This window comes from Phyllostomus discolor, chromosome 8 (genome assembly GCF_004126475.2).
Source record: "Phyllostomus discolor isolate MPI-MPIP mPhyDis1 chromosome 8, mPhyDis1.pri.v3, whole genome shotgun sequence".
Classification (NCBI taxonomy): domain Eukaryota; kingdom Metazoa; phylum Chordata; class Mammalia; order Chiroptera; family Phyllostomidae; genus Phyllostomus; species Phyllostomus discolor.
In genome coordinates, this window is record NC_040910.2 from 13,527,910 (window position 1) to 13,548,091 (window position 20,182).

A 20,182-nucleotide genomic window follows, 5' to 3' on the forward strand; every position below is an offset into this window, starting at 1 on the left:
GAAGGGCACTGGCACTGTCTCCACTTTTTCAGCAATATTAGCAATAATTATGCCGGGAATATTTGCATGAGCTTTTTGAACATGGGTATATGCTTTCATTTATCTAAGGTAGATATCTAAGTGTGGGATTGCTGGAACCTGTCTTCAAGTTATGTTTCCTTTTACGAGAAACTGTCAAACTGTTTTCCAATTAGCCATACCCCTTCCCATTCTCACCAGCAATGTAGGAGGCTGGCTCCCCACGTCCTCAGCAACACCTGTGATCTGTCTTTTTGATTGTAGCCATTCTAGGGGGTACGAAATGGTATGCGCTGTGGTTTTAATTTGCGTTTCACTAGTGACTAATGATATTGAGAATATTTCCGTGTGCTTGTTAGCCATTTCTATATCTTCCTTGGTGAAATGTCTATTGAAATATTTTGCTTATGTTTAATCAGGTGGTTGTTTGGAGTTTTTATTATCAAGGTATAAGAGTTATTTGTATATTCTTTACACGCATCCAGATATGTGATTTGCAAACATTTTCTTCCTGTCTCTGGCCTGTCTTTTCACGTTCACAATGATGCCTTTCAAAGAACAAAACTTGTGAAATTTGATGAGGTCTAATTGATCCTTCTTTTCTTTTATGGATCATGTATTTGGTCTCACATCCAAGAAATGGTTGCCCTACCCAAGTTACCAAAAATCTTCTCCTATATTTTCTTGCAAAAGATTTTTTCAGCTCTTACATCTACACCTCTGATCCAATTTGAGTTAATTTTTGTGTATAGTGTGAGGCAAGGGCCTAACTCCATCTTTTTATAGATGTATACCCAATTGCCCCAGCATGCTTGATTACAAAGATTACCCTTTTCAAAATGCATTGCCTTGGCAACTATGTGAGATACCATTTTAACCAAAAGTCGTGTTTCATTCTTCTGTAAGTCTATTCTTACTCTAGTGCCACACCGTCTTCATGTCTGGACATCCATATTAAACTTTCCAGTCAGGGAGTCACCTTCCTTCTTCATTTGTTTAAACTGTTAGGCGTGTCTTCACTTATCATTGACATGTAGATTTGAAGCAGCCACATGCTTTTAAAGCTTCCCTTAGCTGTCAGTTGTTTAAGACAGGCACGTGCTACGCTGTTCACATAGAACAGAGAGGAGAAAACAAAAACTTTGTTTTTGAGGTGCGGCGACAGACTGGCAACTACAGGGGCCGGGCCACATAGAAAGGACTGTATGTGAACACAAAGCATTCAGTTTTGTAAAAAAGCATATACATTGGTACCGTGTCATTGAAAAAAAGTATAAAAACATTTCTGGTAAACACAGGAATATGAAATGTTAGGGCAGAAAGATCTGAATTTAGTTATTTCGTGGTTAATGTCTGATCTTTCTCATCGCACAGGGATGCTTTCCATATATTGTTGAAGATAACATTATAAAACAATCAACCGTGCAAGAAATCTTTGTCATAAGTACCAATTAATCCATCAAAACAAATTAAAATAGCTTTGCAAACTGTTATGATTGCTAGAAAGATGCAGTATTATCTCTTGGTAAATATGTTTCTTTTATGTTTGATACATTCTTTTAGGAAATATGCTAAGAAGGGGACAAAATTATAATAAAAATCGGCATGTGCTTCTTCACATGATAGATAATATTGAATGTTTACCACTTACTTATGAATACACTACCCAATAAATCTTTAATGACTTTTTTTTATAGGCAAGAAAAACAAAATGAACATAGCAATCTCAGCAGGCCAGAAATCTATAACCACTGAGAACAAGATAGCAATTTCTGGAATCAAATCTAGCCTCACGATTCTTAGGCAGAGGCTGCTTTTCAAACGATACGGACCACATAGAGACACAATCTTGTCAGTATCCTGCACCAGCTCTTTTAACCCCAAGCATCCTGAAGTGGTAGGAAACGTAGAAATTCCCCACACAACCGTGCACTAATGTTTACAATGCTGAATGGTGTTACTCGTTATGAGAAGTGACAGAAGATCTCCTTCCACATGGAGCTTCAAGGCAGGTCATAAGATGAGACTTTTGGTAAAATCTGTCAGTGGACGGTTCCTGAAATAGAAACCTTTAAACAGCACCACATCGCTCCTAGACTAGATTTTATTGGCTTCCACCTGGTTCCTCACTCCGGCAGGAACCAGGTGTAACGTGCCCTTTCTCGGCTCTGAATCACGCGCAGTGACAATAGAGAACACGCTTTGGGAGTTCGCTTTGAAATGTGTTTAAGGTCTTTATCTCGGATTCGGATTACTGCCCACTCTAGGGACACACAGGAAGCCCAACCGCCTGATCTCTCTTTCTCAGGTAGCTCAGACCTATATAAAGTCTTCTGTAATGTTAAGAAAAACTAACTTACAAAAGAAACAGCTTGACTTGACGTGTCAGAAAGCCATCTGGCAAAAGCCACCTGTTACTTCCCTTGCTTCCTACGTCCCTTCTCTCAGGCATGCTTTTTATGTTCAGTGACAAAGAAATAATAAACCTATTCACTGGCAGACATGTTAACTTCCTGAACGAAGTGCTTCTAAATCCACGTGTCCCTCAATCCTACACATATTCTGCTAACATTGGATCAGTTGGAAGCAAGTCCTTTCCTTCAATAATCAATCAACCAGAATGAGCAAAGTCAACCAAAGACAACGTCAACATAGCTGTTATTTTCTAGTCATGTGCAGGGGGAGGCACATAAGTGAGTTCTGGCAACCTGAGGAAGGGCTGTAGAATAGTGTTTCTCAAATTTTCATATGCTTGCAAATCACGCGGGATCTTGTTAAAGCGCAGATTCTGATTCGGGGAGCCTGGAGTGGCGTCTGCCGTTCTGTGTCTAACAAGCTCCGAGACGGATGACTGCGGGTCACCTGGTTGGTTTCGCAGCACATGCAACTCTGCTCGCTGTGCAGGTCCAACTAGCAGGTTTCGGGATGGAGGCTGGAGGTCCAGAGTGAAGGTCAATCAAATACAACCAGGTGTGTTAGAATGCAGCTATTTATAAAAGAAAATATTTTAATTTTAAAATATAAAAAAAACCTGAGGCAGACGGAAATCAGAGAGATTCCAGGGTAGCAGATAGCCTTCTAAGTAAAACTTTTAGATACAAAAGCAAGAGCCAACTCACTTCTAAGGGAGAAAATTAGGCTGACCTTAAAATGACTCAGAGCAGTGTTAATGCCAGCATATAGGGAAGTGCTTGACAAACTGCCATAGGAATAATGTGTAAGATTTTCATAAAGGCAAATGATTTCAAACATAAAGGACTTGAGGAATGCAGTGTCCATGAGCAGTTTCTAATAATACTACTTGATGATAAAGTCCAACCAAACCGGTGATGAATGGAGGAGCTGATGAAAAAGGCCTGGATAGGAACACTGAATTCATGGAACTACCCAGCAGTAAACAAAGCACAGCAGACAGTTTGTAAAAATAAGAGGTACAATACAAAATGAGCTGACATGAATTTGTGTGTATATATACACACACACATAGATACGTGTACATTGATATACATGTATCTATTTGGTGATTATGTGTGTATATTTATATCACATACACATATCACCAAAACTAACAAAAACAAAAACCATAGGACACAAGGAAAACAGAAACAAAATAGAAGGATTTTAAATTCCCCAGACCATGAGAAATCAAGGTGACAAAAAAAGTAAAAGTATGAAGAATCTAAGTAACAGTATGATTGCTCTAATAGATTATTCAACTATATTTGAGAAGTCCACACTCTCTTCTCAAATGCCCGTGGGTCTTATAAAACTGCACACCCGCTGAACCACAGAGAGAAAACCCACCCACAGAGCACGTGTTAAAAATGAGATCTGGATTAAGTGGAGGGCGCCCCCTATTGGAGCTGAAGGTAATGCTGCTGGCTAACGGGCCAGCTCTGAATAATAACGTCTTCCATCACCCTGGAGTCAGGGAGAAAACTAAAAGCAGTACTCCAGAATATATCACAGAAGAATTATGAGCTCAGCCCTACTCAAATAAATATGAAAACCTGGATGTAATAACTATCTTCTTAGGAAGTATATAAAGAGCCAAAAAGGATTCCAAAAGAGAGTAAATATAAACAGATTAACATGGATAAAATTATCATTAATGGCCTTTTAAAAATACATCTTTTTAAATGAACTGTTCCTTCAAGGAATTTGCAGATTTTGTAATCTGGTTTCAGGAATTTTCTCCTTTATTAAAAACAGTGAGATATAATTCACAAGTCATAGAATTCACCTTTTTAATTTGTGTCCAATTCAGTGATTTTTAGTATATTTAAAAAGTTGTGCAACCATCATCACATCTAATTCCAGATATATAATTCCAAATTCTCATCACTACAAAAAAAAATCCTGTATGTTAGTAGTTACTCCCCATCGTGCCCCAGTCCCAGCTCCTGGCAGCCACTAGCTTACTTCCTATCTCTGTGGATTTGCCCATTGTGGACATGTCATATCAGTGGAATCATACAATCTATGGCATTTCGTGTCTGCCTTATTTCACGGAGAATGATGCTTTTGAGTTCCAGCCGTGTTGTGGCATGTATCAGAAGCTCATTCCTTTCCATCCTCAAGATTCTGCTGTTTGGATATATCACATTTTGTTTATTCGTGTATCAGCTGGTGAACACTTGAGCTGTTTCCAGTCTTTGGCTGTTATGAACAATGTTGCTGGGAGCATTGGTGTATGAGTTTTTGGGCAGACATGTTTTCAGTTTTTGTGGACATGTAACTGGGAGCGGAACTGCTGGATAACTACGCTGAACGTTTTGAAGAACTGCCGAACTGTTTCCCAAAGCACCGCACCACCGCTGTGTTCACACCAGCGATGCAGGAGGGTTCCAATTGCTCTGCAGCCTCACCAACACTTAGGTGTTTTTTTTTATTATACTCACTACAGTGACTGTGAAGTGACCCTCTCAGTTTTCCAAAGTTCTTTTTATATTACAAAGATTAGCTCCTTTTCTCTAAACATGTGTTGTTAATGTTACCTCCCTGTTTATCATATTTTTAAATGTCATTAATAGTGTTTTGCCAGGCCAAACTTATGTATTTTTATGTAATGAAATTTATCCATCTTTTCTCTATTGCATCTAAATTTTGAAAGATAATTAGAAAGCCTCTCCCTATTACCAGATTATAGAGTAAATTATCCATGTTTCTCCTGTTACTGGTATACGGTTTCATTTTTTACACTTAGATGTCCCATTCATTTGGAGTTTTTCCTGTGTGAAATATGGATCAAACTTTATCTTTTCCCACTCAGGTGTTCATTCACTATGAACATTCAGTTGTTCAAGCACTATGTATTAAAAAGTCTGTCTTCACTCCAGTGACTTGAGATGACACCTTTGTCATTTATTTTATGTCCATGTGTGTTTGGGTCTCTATCTGTACTTTCTATTTGATTTTTCCGGGCTATGTATATGCCAGTAAGTTACTTTTTCAATTACAGAAGTTACGTGTAATGTATAGGAGGGTTAGCTCACATCGTTCATACCTTTTCAATTTGAGTATCTTAGACAGCCAAATACACAGTTTCAATCAGCTGGGGTTTTTATGTTGTTATTGTTCTGCTTTGTTTGGGTTTGTCTTCAAAATAGATGCACTCAATTAACTGTCAAAAATCAGATTCTCTGGCTACCCAAGATAAACGTTACTTAAAACGTGACTGAGCGGAGACCCCCCGACAGACACTCTGAGACGATGCTGGAATGCACCAGTCACGTTGTCCGGGAGGCCCGCAGTGTGAGGAAGTGACTCACACGCTGACAGATTGGTTGTTTTGAAATACTGAACTGATACGGTATTTTAATAAAAGTAGAAGTGGAACCAACTTTTTATTAAAGTTAGATGGTCTTAATATAATGATATCACTATCTGAAATCCATTTCATTCATCTTTCTGAAATGCCAGTAGCTCAAAATTAAACCTGTTTTTACTTTCATCGTGAAAGAGAGTCGACCAGGAAGTATATCAGATACAGAATCTCAAAGAAAGTTGCATAATTTAGAGTTAAAAATTTTTTTAAGATCATTGAAGCCGACTTTTCCATTTTGTAGAAACCAAGGTCCAGAATATTTGCACAGCATATCTGAGTTTACATAACTAAGCCCGTTTCATCTGAATCCAGATCAAGGCTTCTCCCTGTTCTCTCCAGTAAAGTCGTGCTTTATACTGTAGTCTCTCGTTCACTGCCTGGATGCTGGTCTCCTAGGAATGACAGTCCACATCTAAACGTTCAAAAAACATAGATTTCATCCTAGCACTCAGTCCAATTTATATTTGTATGAACCAAATGGTGCATGCAACCCCAGCTAAGTATGTGTAGAACTTCCCATTCACAACTGTTTATTTGTAGCCATATGCATTTCTGATATGGTTTTACACATCCCAAAAGTGCAAATTCAAACTTTTTCTTTATAGGCATCTAATTATAACATTCCCCTTTCGTTGGAAGACTCAATTGTTCAATAATTAACCTTGGCATCTGCTCATAATCTTTCTTACAATGAAATGTGCAGGGATTATTGGTTAATTAGATCCCATAATTGAAACAAATGAAAAATAAGCCAAGAATTCTAGAGTCAGCAAAGCTGTGATCTGTTTGTGTTTTTTTTTCCCTCAAAATATGCTATTGTTTTTTCAAAAAACTGTTTAGGAATAGCTCTTGAAAAGAAAATCTACATTTATGAAGTATAGATAGGTCATTCACCAAAAAACAGGCAAAGGGCACGTAAAGCAAAATACAAACCCAAGATGACTTTCTGAGGACCGGAGTTATTGTTGCAGACTTGAGCACGGTGCTAAGAGCCATTGTCTCTAACAAAGGAAAACGGAAACCACCTAAGCATGGGCATGCTGTTCCTCACTCGGTGCCTGCATTTTCACCCTTTGTCCTCTGATTATTATATAGTGCTCTGTGTTGTTCCAGTATTTTTTCTAAGACCCCCAATATATTACTTTTGCCTTTCTTCCACTTGAATTATCTTCTCAAAGATGCTACGTTCATTCTGCTCACCGCACATACTTCAAAAATGTCCTTTTTTCTTACAGAGCCATTGGTTAACATTCAACCTTTAAATGTAGGCATGTGTCTGTCTGTAAGCCAAAGCACTCCAGTTTTTCATATTTTCTATAGTTATCGGCTTTTGTAACTGCTTAAGCTCTGCTACCAATTTGCCTAAGTTTTACAAACTGCCAGCTACTTCCATGAGAATGTATTGCTTTAAGAGAGTCAAGTCACCGAGAGAAAAGGAGAGGGACAGAGGCAGAGAAAGTAGCCGTCAATGTTTTAATGAAATGGAAATAAAGGCTCTTTCCCTCACCATTGAGCAAGTCTGCTCGGCTAGTGAACTTTCTGATTCTTCTCTTATCCAGTGTAACTGCATGAATTGGTGCTCACTAGTTCAGTTTCAAAAATAAGGTAAAATGAAATAAATAAGTCAGCATGAAAGCTGCAGAAAGCAAGATAACATGAAAGCTGTATTTCTGTAGTTGATAGGAGATATTTATCTTTAGTTTACATTTTTAACCCATAGCACTTGAAGATGGTTAAGCACTTACCATGGTGAGTGATGAGGCAGAAGAACAATAGTAAGGTCTGACTACTATAAAAGACCTGCAATGCTTGAGCAGAGCCTTCGTTAGGCACCTACTTTTAAGGACCACCATGAATGAGGCAAAATCTCATACATCTTCTCAGTCTGTACTTCATTCTAGTCTAGATCCATAATAACAAAGCCAGGTGGGATGTTGAAAGAACTAGGTACATCAAGACACAATACTATCATGGCAATAAAAGAAGTTTCGAGAGGCTGAAATTTTCTACAGGAATTTAGATTCTCAACAAAAACTAAGTCATTTCTTAGCCATCCATTCTGAAGACATAAGCAGAGAAATGATCTGCTTGACTTTCAGCCAAAGATGTGCTTCCCCTTTGGGGATCTGTGTATCTTTGTGAGGAATTGTCATTTCTATAAAGGTAGAATAATCCATTAAAACCCAGTATCAAAATAAACTAAAATTAGACCAAACTTTTTTAATCACTATATCACAAAATTTTGACCTTGGCTTTCAAAAATGATAAAGTATATTTAACAATACAGAGTACACTAACATAGTATATCTAAGTATAAATATTAAAACATATGCACCATTAATGTAGTTATTTTTTAAATAATTTACTTTGCCTTTATTTTATCTTTTTTATTTTGTACTTTTGTGTAGGCTTTGAATGCACATAAAAGTTGGAAGAGCAGTGAATGGATATAATTTATCATTAATAGATAAGTATTCATAGTCAAGATTTTACTGAAAAGGGCATATGGTTAAAAGAATATGGAAACTATTTTTCTAATCCAAAGTTTCTCAATGTATGGTTTTCAAAATGCCCCTATGGTTTACCAAGTGATCTACAGGTGATCTGGTGATTTCAGAGGAAAAACCACTTTTTGTTGTATAAATTTTACAAAGATTAAATGCAATATTAGCTATGGATTCCAAGGGAATGCTATTAGGTTCTTACCAATCATTACATCACTAAGTGCACACATCCACTACACAGACGACACTGAACACGCACCAGCACTAATATCCCGTTAGCAGACGGCCATCCATCTCAGCTCACACGTTATTAGAATTTGTGTGCCTCTTGCTCACACTCGTTACATTGGGTGTTTATTGCTTCTACTGCACTTCATCATCGCTGTTGCCTAATGTCAACTTGCTAAGCCCCAAGAACACAGAATGTGGTTTGAAGCTGGTTTATTGAAGCATGATAGTACTAAAGAAAATATTAATTTAAATATTGTAACTAGGAATATCATCTCATTCCTCTGCAAAATGGGAAAAAAATCATAATGCCCTAAGGATACCGCATGAAGAGTAAAGAAGACAGCACTATGTGCATGGGAAAGTAATCTTAAAATACTGCTGATTTTTCCACATAATTTCTCAAGTCTTCACTCTACTTTGCCTAGAGAAATAAGATTGAAAAACTCAATCTCCTAAAAAGAGACGAACCTTTTATCTCACTCTCCAGAATTAAAATTAAGAAAGATCTGCATCATCAGAAATGATAATGTCAAGTAGATATAATCCATCATTCTTATAATATTTCGAGTGTCAAAAATAATCTCTTTGGCACCATTCCTAAAATCAGCCAGAAATGATAATGTCAAAACCACCACTGCACTTTCCATCACAGTGCACACTGTACTTCCAATATTGCCTTCATTTCAAGTTCTTATCAAATTACTGTGAATTACCACCAGCAGCATTCATATTCTCATGAATAAAAGTAAACACATTTCCCCACTATTTGATTAAAAGTAAAATATGACACCTTGAGACCTTTACAAGTACATAATAAAGTTCTTTTCCAAGCTTGAAAATATTACCCTTGTTGGCCAAAGTAAAACACATGTGCTTAATACCAATAATACCTCTAGAATATTTGTCCTTGCTTCGGTGCAGATCTTAATTGAAAAGGCTAACATAAATAAACAAGAGGTAAGCACACAAAAGTGAGTAAGGACTGGACAAGAGCACATAGTAAGAAAAATGAATTACCAGTGTCACAGTGAGCTTCCATAACACAAAATAGCACGTATTATGGACTTGCTCTGATCAAGAAACGTACCTCAGGTTATCAAATATCCATATCAAAATCCTAAACCAAATGAATCCATAAACCAACTTACAAATTCACCCCAAAATGAGCTCCCCGGAGCACTGAGGACTTATGGGCTCCAGCACATCATCTCATAATTCCCATTTGTCCCCGGAAGAGTTCCCTGTCGGCCTTCTTCACCATGGCCAAGACTTGCAAGCAGCCCAAGGGCCCATCAGCACAGGAGTGGACAAAACAGCTGTGGTGTTGTTACACAACCGAATACTACTAGGCCATAAAAAAGAAGAAAATGTTACCCTTTGAGACAGTATAGATGGACCTGGAGAACATTTTGCTAAGTGAAATAAGCCAGTCAGAGAAAGACAAATGCCATGCGTGGACTCTAATGAACAAACTGAATTAACAAGCCAATTACAGACAGACTCATACATAGAGAACGGGCTGGCAGCTCTTGGGGGAGGGGTGGGGGTGGCGGGATCTGGTAACAAAGAAAAAGAACTCATGGACCTGGACAACAGTGTGGTGATTTCAGAGGGGAGATTGGGGTGCAGGTAGACAAGGGGGTGATAAACGGTAATGAAAAAAAACAATAAAAAAGCATTTAAAATCAAATAATAAAATAAAAATGAAATCATAAAAAAAGAAGAATTGCCTACTGGATGTTTACCTTCAATATCTTATTTGAGGCTATGACAACAAATGACCACCCAGGATATCTCCCTTTCTTCCTCTAGTAATAAAAGCCAAAACACTTCGACATGCCATGCAACCACGCAGATAGCAGCTACATGTCCAGCCTTCGTGAGCGAGGAGTGGCTGGTGACGCTGGCCGACGAGACGGGAGCAGAAATGACACACATGCAATACCCAGGCCATCTCCCAAGAGTCAACACTGCTCGCCCTGCACTTCCCCTTGACCCTTTCTCGTGTTGCTAGAAAAGGGAGGTGACGGCAACAGTGCTGCGAGTCACAGGTGGAGTCGAGTGACAAGAGAAAACAAAAGCCTCTCGCTGTCCTTCCTGGTCAGGGGTGCAAGCAAGTGGGAAGGAGGCCAATGAGAATCCAGGTGAAGGAAGACAGCCACTACACATCATGGAGACCTATGCTAGCATTTTGGACACAGTTTATACGAAGGTCTCCGGATTTCCTGTCAACGTCAGAAAACCGCGCTTCTGCGAACACAACAGGCCATCATTTTCTCCAAGTTCTCGTTCATGTCTGACTTTCAACAGAATGCCAGGTACGGAGCACAATGAAATGTCATCTTCAACAACATGAAAAGATTTAAAATCCTACAGAATGCCTATGTGATGAATTAACCTTCACATCAAATCGCTTTTATATTTGTTCCTGCAAAGGACACATGGACAATAACAGGGCGGGGTGGAAACAGGGGAGGGAGGTGGTGAGGGCTGGGGTGGTAGGGAGGGGTGGGGGGGAAAGCAGAAAACTGTACTTAAACAACAATAAAAATAGAGCAAAAAATAAATAAAAATAAAAATCCCTTTTATAACAATATTCTATATGATGTATACCAGTGCATATTTTACACTCCACAAACAGTACAACACAGAAGCAGAAGCAAAAGTAACATCAGCAGTCAGATAAATAGTAAAAATATTGCCAAACACTAAATTTTTCTAGCAGTCATTAGCCTCCTTTATTAACAAAATCAACCCTAGAACCTCCGAGGCTAGGACTGGAAGAAGGTTACTTACGGAAGGATGGGCAGCTGGATCAGACCCCAATGCTGCTCTCCCTAAAATCGACTTCTTTTCTTCCTTATTTTCTTCCTTCACTGCCCTCCTGGGCTGTTACCCATTTAACTCTCTTGTCCAAACTACAACTGAAATCACAATGGAACCATTAAATAAAAATTTTATGAAAATCGAGGATCACAAATCTACCCAGAAAGTAACACTAAACTGAATATATATATACATATACGTGTGTGTGATGCCTATAATATTTTGAAAATAATGTAAGCATGTATTTTTAATTCCCTATGGCTCTCTCAGGCATTGAATAACGGGCTTTCATTGCTCTAGGGGAAAAAGTCCATAATACCTAGGAAAAGAGGAACTGCTCAGAGTTCATGTTAAATCAGATTTAAAGTTCATGGCTAGAAAACAGCCCTGAACGCCTGGTTTCCTTGACCAAGAGCATGTCGCCGCCCCACCCTCAACACCCACCCCCCGCCCCCCCTCCACACACACACCTTAATTTCTAAAAAGTTCTCTCTAAATATCAAGAAGTGAACTGTGTAGGATTTTCTACACAGAAAATCATCAAGCGGAGAAGAAAAGATAAGAACTATAGAAAATTCTCGCCCAACAGCTAAGCCTCTTTTCAAAGAAAAGGAAGAGGAGAGAGACAAGAGGGCAGGGTAAATAATTCCAAAGGAGCCTCCTGCCGACTCCCCCACCACGGGGGCCCACGCCCACCCCTGCAGAAAAAGCCCTTACATGAAGGGAGGGGGCCTGAAACATGCCCACCTGTTGGGGAGCGTCCCAGAGCAGGGGGTGTCTGGGCATCCCCTGGTACCTAAGCCTCTGGGAGAAGCCAATGTCCTCACGGTGACCCTCCCAACATGGCTGTAAAGCCAATGTATAGACACGGCCGAGGGCAGTGCCTGTCCAGCCCCCGTAGTGACGGTGGGGGGTGGGAGGGCGGGAGTGGAAGCAGGCGTTGCCACACCCCTAAGGAGGAGGGAAATCACTGCGAGCGCTAACCTGCACGCTTGCAGCAGGGCGCATGACTGGGGAATGGCCTTCTTTTGAAGAATAAACTCTCTATAGAGCAGACACCCAGGGCAGGCATCATGCTTCAGGGGGGTCAGCCACCGTGCAGGAGCAGAGAGGAGGCTCGGGCAGCAAGAGCGGAGTAGGAAGGCCCCTCGGTGGCCCGGCCACACACAGTCAGCTGGAGGGTTCAGCCTGCCGCCTCACTATCCTGAGAACACCCAAGCTGCCTCTCGTCTCGGGAAACAGAGGGGAAGAACACATTTGACAGGATGGAAGCGATCTTTTATAGGAACTTGAACTTTGAATCAAACAAATGTTCACCCAAAATAGGCTGTCACAAAATAGAAGACACTGGGTGAGCCTTTGGCTGGCAGATGCAAGGTGTCTGCCGTCCCCTACCTCACCGGGAGCGAGGGCTGGAGGGAAGCTGAGCTCAGATAAGGAAGCAAAGCTCCACTATGTGCACGCCCTTACCGTAACGGTTACATTTGACCCAGTGACATAAAGGACATGGCTTTACTAATTTTCATCTTACGTACTACAGAAAATGTGGCGATCTCCTCACAGCATGATGGGCGGTCCTTGGCTACCTCGACCTCTCTTTGACCTCTTCTGCCCTTCCAGCACAATGGTTAAGAGCATTGGTTTGGGAGTCGGGCTGACTTGGGTCCAAATTCTGGCTGTACCACTTACCAGCTGTTTGATTCTGAGTGATCTTAACTCACCCAAGCTTTAAATTCTTCATCTTTACAATGAGGATAATAATTGGGCTTTCCTCCCAGAATTGTTGTGAAGAGTAAGTTATTCAGTGAATTATACATGCAAAGTGCCTAACAGAACGTGTGTCATGCAGTAAGAGCTCAATGTTAGTGTGTGTGTACATTTCCCACAAAAAAAGGCCCTCAAACACTATCAAACTGTGCAGGATTTATATAGCCTTGCACTAAAAACCCCAACAGTTTCATGTTCCCTAGAAGGTGATCTCCTTTTAGTCTGGCAACTCCTCAAATACAGAGATGCACTCGAGGGTCATCGCCGGTCCCCACGCTCTGCACCCCACAGCTATGCCCTGTGTGGCTGGTGTTCAGCACGAGGTGGTGGCGTATTTGGGCACTGTGTGTGAACATCTACTACTATAAGGACTAGCAAAGGTTCAAACATACTAATTTCACCATGTGCTTCGTGCTATAAGTGTTCCACCTTATTAACTCATGTAATCCCACGACCCTCCCAGATGAAGATTATTTCATTGCCATTAGATGAGGAAATTGATGCAAAGAGAGAGTAAGCAATTTCTCCGAGGTCACAAAAGCTGCAATTGGGCACCTGGCGGTCTAGCTTAACACACGCACCTCACGTCCAGTTCACGCTTCTTCTCTCCACTTTGTGGCATCTTAACTCTTACCTGAGAGTCCTCACCACCTCTTCCAGGATTGCTTCTTCCTCCTCTCCCTTTTCCTTTTCTTTCCTAGCCTTGTTACACAGGAAGCACTGTCAGCCAATAAGAACATGGCTTCCATAAGTAAACCAACCAATCACATTCCATGTGCTTTCATTGTCTGGTCTGGGTCTTCTCAGCAATAAAGATGCATGTGCTCTGGCTTCTTCCAATGCTGCTGAGGTCACTGCTGCAGCAAGAGCTGAGCCAGCCAAGCATCTCCAACCCCGTTGCCCAGTGGGACTGACTCACAAGCAGGTCCAGGTGCACAGATAGATGAAACTTGATCCTGAAGCTCAGGGTGCTCAGCCTGTGGACGCGCGTGTGGCCCGGCAGCCTGGCCCGGGCTCCGACATGCGGGTCTCTGCAGTGCTGTCTGTACAGATGGCTCTGGCTCCGTTGCTGTCTGTTTGCAGAGCCGTCGCTGCAATCCGGTGGGCCTGGAGCTAAAACAGACTTGCCTCTCTGACCCTGAGGAGCCATAACAGTGCTATTTTACATATTAGCCCACCACCGAGTGTCTTATTTATTATCATTTATGGAGACATCATAGGCTGCGATTTGAATGCTTCAGTAGGTGTCTTTTCACAGTTTCAGCAGGCAATGATGCCTAGTCAGAATGGTTGACCTATGTCTTGGCCTTGGCCTTGACTTGTGTTCTGTGCCTGGATCCTGTAGGTAACTGAAAAAAAAAATAAAGATTAAAAAATGTAAGGCCATAACCTTTGAGAAAAAGTGAAGCCCACACTTAGATGGCTGAAACTAAGTATTCCGTATGGAAATGAAAGATTTTTCTTGATAATCTGAGTAATTACAGAGTCACTTTTCCTCTGAGAGCTACCTCCAGAGGGGTTAACTATTGACAGAAAATTCTGAGGGCCATTGCCTCATTTTATATTTTAAAAGAAAGAAAAAATCTTTGATGTGCCCAGAGATGAAGGAAAATGCAGTTCTCCATTTTCCACTGGAAACCAGACTAATGAATACTAATGAGGAAATGTCTATTTTCCTCATAAGGAAAGTCTACCAATGTAAAGGGCTAAGTATTTCCTATGTATAAAAGTGCTTTAAAAACTGAATATCTATAAATTCATTTTATGCTTTAATTTTTGAGACAAGGTAACTTCAAAGAATAATTCTATAAATATGAGCACTAAGATCTTATTAACACCACCATATTCCCCTAAGTGGCTTTTAATCCTTCCTTAAGTATTATGACTTTTATTACCACTAAAAAATGTTCACATTAAATATCTAACATATAATTATGATTTAAATAAACTATAAAATGTTTATTGTCATATTCTAAAATCAAATAAAATTCAAAATAGCTTAAATAAACCTATCGACAATATTTGTTCCCTAATAAAATACACAATTTATAGCAATAAAATATCTTTCAGGCAAAAGACCACACCTCGTACATCTTTTTAAGTAAAATCTCAATAAACCCCAGAGCAGGAGAGAGATACGGGAAGAGGGAGAAAACTGGGATTTGTGGGCATCCTGGCAGGGTCTGAAGCCCAAGGTGTCACTGAGAGTACCCAGAGGTGGCGCTGACAGCTACAGGACAGCTACAGAACCTGAGACACCAACCTGTGAAAAATAGGAAGAGGAGGAAGGAGGAGACTCCCAAAACCAAGCTGATAAGAAGTATTCAGAGCTCTGGAGGGAACGCCAAGAGGAAATGGTGCCTTTAGGGGAAGGAAATGGCTGAGGAGACAAGGACAAGGATATGGGATGGTGAGAAGGATCTTGATGGTGCTTAAAAGACAAAGAGTAGACAGGTTTTGTGTGGCTGCAGGTGAAACCCAGGTGGGTGGCTGAGAGAAGCTCAGTCGCCCCGCACTATGCGATGCTGGGTTGTGTGACTTAGTAGAGTGTGGGTGACTGGGCTAGGAAAGGCCCTGTTGGGTGTGTGCTGGAGCGGGCCGGCACCACCCTGGGGGAGGGGCAGGGCTCCCCACCCACGGTGACCGTCAGTCAGGAGACGAGAATTCCCATTACTGCTCCACAGCACAGTTCAGACCAGGCTGTGAGTTCTCGCAAGGCTTCACAGAGAGTGTGGGGATGGCCAAAGTCCAACACAGGGATGAATGTATAACTTCCCGATGTGGCTCCCCGGCGACATGCAAGCTGGGTTTCACAAGATGAAGATTTCTCACTGTCTCCACTTGGCAGGGGCATTGTGTGTGTGTGTGTGTGTGTGTGTGTGCGCGCGCGCGTGTGTGTATAGGAATCCGGGCCCAACTCTCACAGTCCCAGAGCTACGGAAGGGTCGTACCTGCTGTCCTGTCCACGGTTCACCTTCCCAGTAAAAGTGCTGCAATTCCTTGCAAAGATGGCTGCCCTTCTCCAGGAATTCTTTCCTAAAATGCACGGACCTAGTCTTGCACTCAGAGCACATGTACACTCAGGACACAACCACGAAAGCATCCTGAAGAGTATGGTGACCTTCTCTCCTGGCACTCCAGAGAGTGTGCGCGTGGATCCTGGCAGGCAGAAGTCTCCCAGCCCCCATCTCTCTGGCCTTCCCCTGGCCCTTGGTTCGGAACCAGGATGCAGAGTGGTGTCCTCTGCCAACCCTCACTTAGGTGGCATGGGCACAACTAGCCCCTCCCTCATCCCTTCCTTAATCACTGAGTTCATGCTGGCTTCTTCATTGCCTTTCCAGGGACACATTCACCTTGACCTACTCAAGAGGCCACTGTGACTTATCCGCATAGTCCCCATGCAGTTCCCCAAACCCTCTGAGGAAATGGCCATCTCCCTGATGGTAGCCAAGACAAAATCACGGCCATTTTCGTCTCATGCATACCTAAGAGCAATCTCAGAAACTGTTGCCTTTCAGTGTCAAGCACTGCCCCTCCAGAGTGGGATAAATGCTGAGAGCCGGTCCTAGAAATGCTGATCTGGAAGCCCAGGTGAGTCCTGCTGTGAGTCTTGTGGAGCGTCTCGCCACTGCTATCAAGGACACCCCCCTCCAGGGCACCAGGAAGATGGCTGTGGGGCTCCTGCAGATTAGCCTGTCCTGGAACCCCCCACTGGAGTGGGTCCCTGCCTCAGGCCACTTGAAAGTGCTTGATAAATGGTAATGGAAAAAATACAATAAAAAATGTAAAAAAAAAAAGACTACTTGCAGCATGTTGGAGTTTCAGGGGAGAAACCATAAATTAAAATTAATTTTAATAAATGCAACACTAGCCCTTGCTGGGGTAGCTCCATGGATTGAGCGCGGGCTGTGAACCAAAGGGGCGCTGGTTCAATTCCCAGTCAGGGCACATGCCTGGGTTGCAGGCCAGGTCCACAGTGGGGGTCACATGAGAGGCAACCACACATTGATGTTTCTCTCCCTCTCTTTCTCCCTTCCTTCCCCTTTCTCTAAAGATAAATAAATAAAAACCTTTAAAAAAGAACCCAGAGCCAAAAATAAAATAAAATCAATAAATGCGACACTAGAAAGAAGGAGGGAAATAGAACAATTGCTTCAAGTACAGACCCACTTTAGGGCAGAGGGTATTTCACCCATTTCTTCAGTCATTCTGTGAATGCACCCCAAGAATGTTCTGTGTCCCAGACACTGAGTCCGACACTCAGGGACCACCGTGAGCCACAGCAGATGCCTTAGTCCTCACAAGGCTAGATTCAGTCTAGGGTGGGGGGAAGGCAGACGGTAGTTAAGTACTCACTCAAATAATTAGAACATTTCAGTTGGTAGAAGTGCTGGAATGGCAGCTTCAAGCGTGCTAAGAGAGCATGTGACCACTGCTCCTGACCTCATCTGGGCATTCGGAGAAAGGTTCTCCAAGGAAGTGGTGCTTGAACTAAGATACAAAGGTTGGAGAGAAGAAGCGGAGGAACGGAAAAGAGAAGAAGGAGAGAACACAAAAGCCACAGATTGCTTGAAGAAAATAATTTCTAAGTCTGGATCTGGAGAGACATTTTATTATGACATGCATTTGTGTGTTATGATGGGTATAATTACCATATGTGTACCTGAAAATATACTCGCATATGGTGTATAAGCAGAAATACCTTGTTTTAAAAATCACCCATCGTGATTTTTGTGAATAGCTTAAGAAAGTAATTGGGAAGGGACAGGCTTCGTTAGGGCGAGGCCACTTGAAGTCAGGGCTCGGGCTGAAGGAGCCTGGGATGCGGCCCCTGAACGCTCCGGCGCCCCCACTGGCTCTCCTTGGATGAAACAGCCCCGAGCAAGCCCCTCAATGCTTTGGAGTCCCATGCCTCCCACGTGAAAACTGAGAACATTATAACAAGATAGTTACAACAAACCATTGTGAATGTTCTATTAAAATTACAAAACTCCATATTTCTGTCTGTAATTATTGCCTGTTAAGGTAAAGTAATTATCCAAAGAGTTCTGCAGCGTGAATTGCACTGTAAGATGGCTAGGGAAGGAATCAGTTCAATCTTCCTTGGGGTTAAGGATAGCTTAAATCTTAATTTGGCACCTTAAAAAGAAGTAGAATAGGAATAAAATCTTTCAGTAAGGTCTTTGTTAAAATGTTTCCATTTCGGGGAAGAGAGGATTCATCTTGAAAGCTGGGCAGAAATACATGCTGACGGAGTCAAAGATGGAAAACTCCCAGAGACATCTTGCAGCATTACAACTCATTAGGGTACTTACTAGACCGCAGAGGACAGCATCTGAGAAGCACGCGCGGCTCTGAACACTGTTTTCTCGATTAAATTCTCTATGTGATCCACCAAAAAATATATACCATAAAAATAAATAAATAAAAAGAAAATTCAAACCAGAACCATCCCTGGGAAATGCTGCTCTAAGCTTATTTGTCAACTGATAGGGTAGCTCAAGTTGTATAATCTTGATGGAGTGAAAAATATCATGAAAATGCCATAGGATCTCACCTATAAGAGGAATCTAGTGAACGAAATTAACTAACAAACAAAATAGAACCACAGGCGTGGAAACATGGAACAGACCAACAGAGACCGGAGGAGAGCGGGGGAGGGGTAATGGTGGAAAGAAGGGGAAGGGACTTGCTGGGGAGCATGTATGAGTAACCCATGGACATGGACAACAGTGTGGGGACTGACTGTGGGAGCAGGGGGTGGGATGTGCAGAGGAGGGCAAAGGGGGAAAATTGGGACAACTGTAGTAGAATAACAAGTTTTAAAATCTTTTAAAAATATAATGAGGAATTGGCACTAGTAGTTTTACAGGGCTGGAAGCTTGATTTTCACACACCGTGCTTTTTTGTTATTTAACCTTTGTTACTGTCAGCCCTGGCTGGTGTGGCTCAGTGGATTGAGTGCCAGCGTGTGAACCAAAGGGTCGCCAGTTCGGTTCCCAGTCAGGACACATGCCTGGGTTGTGGGTCAAGCCCCTGGTGGGGGGCATATGAGAGGTAACCACACATTGATGTTTCTTTCCCTCTTTTTCTCCCTCCCTTCCCCTCTGCTTAAAATTAAATAAATAAAACCTTTTTAAAAATCTTTGTTACTGTCATCATTCCTCTAGCTGTTGAGCTCAGCCTTTGCACAGCACAGACTGCAGGACGGCAGAGTGTGCTCGCGAACAGATGAGAAACATCACTGCCCCCGGTGATCCGCAGGGCCTGTCACTCCAGGGGAAGTTTTCATGAAATGGGGCCTCTGTTTTTGTTCATATGTTTTTAGGCCAATTTATAAACCACTGTCTAGGATTTTAGTTATATGACTGCTAATACTAAAGACAAAAAAAACTCCTGAAAGACTGAGTCTACACACAAAGTAGAAAATTATTTGCATAACCATAGAATCTGAGGACTGGATACATCTAGATTAATGTATCTCAAACATACTTGAAAATAAATACCTTATGGTTTTTTTTTAATTAAAAAGTGGGAAAAGATTATTGGGCTCCAACCCAGCAAAACTGAATTGGAATTCCTTGTGGGAAAATCTTTGACTAAATGGTTCCCAGCGCCTGATCTGGGAAAGGCTGTTCTGGGTCCAACTTTCTGTACAAAATTCAAATCTCAGCCTTGTATGGTTCTTAATATCTATGTACATGACAGTCACCTGGGGAATTGTTTTGTTTTCAATACAGAGTCCAGTACTTCCACAGGTATGCCTCCAGAATGGGATCTTACACCTGTTTTTGTTTGTTTGTTCTCAGTTTGGGAGAGGCAGGAATGGTTTTCGTTTGTTTGTGAATGTTCCCAGACGACACTGCTGCCCAGGCTGCTTTCATAACAGCTGCCCTGATGGGCTTCATCCTCTGTCCACTCAGACACCTCCAGGCCGAGAGCCCGAACCACTGCCACCCAAGGAAATTAGTTTGTTTGCTCCACCTGGGAAAACTCATATTGTTTCCAC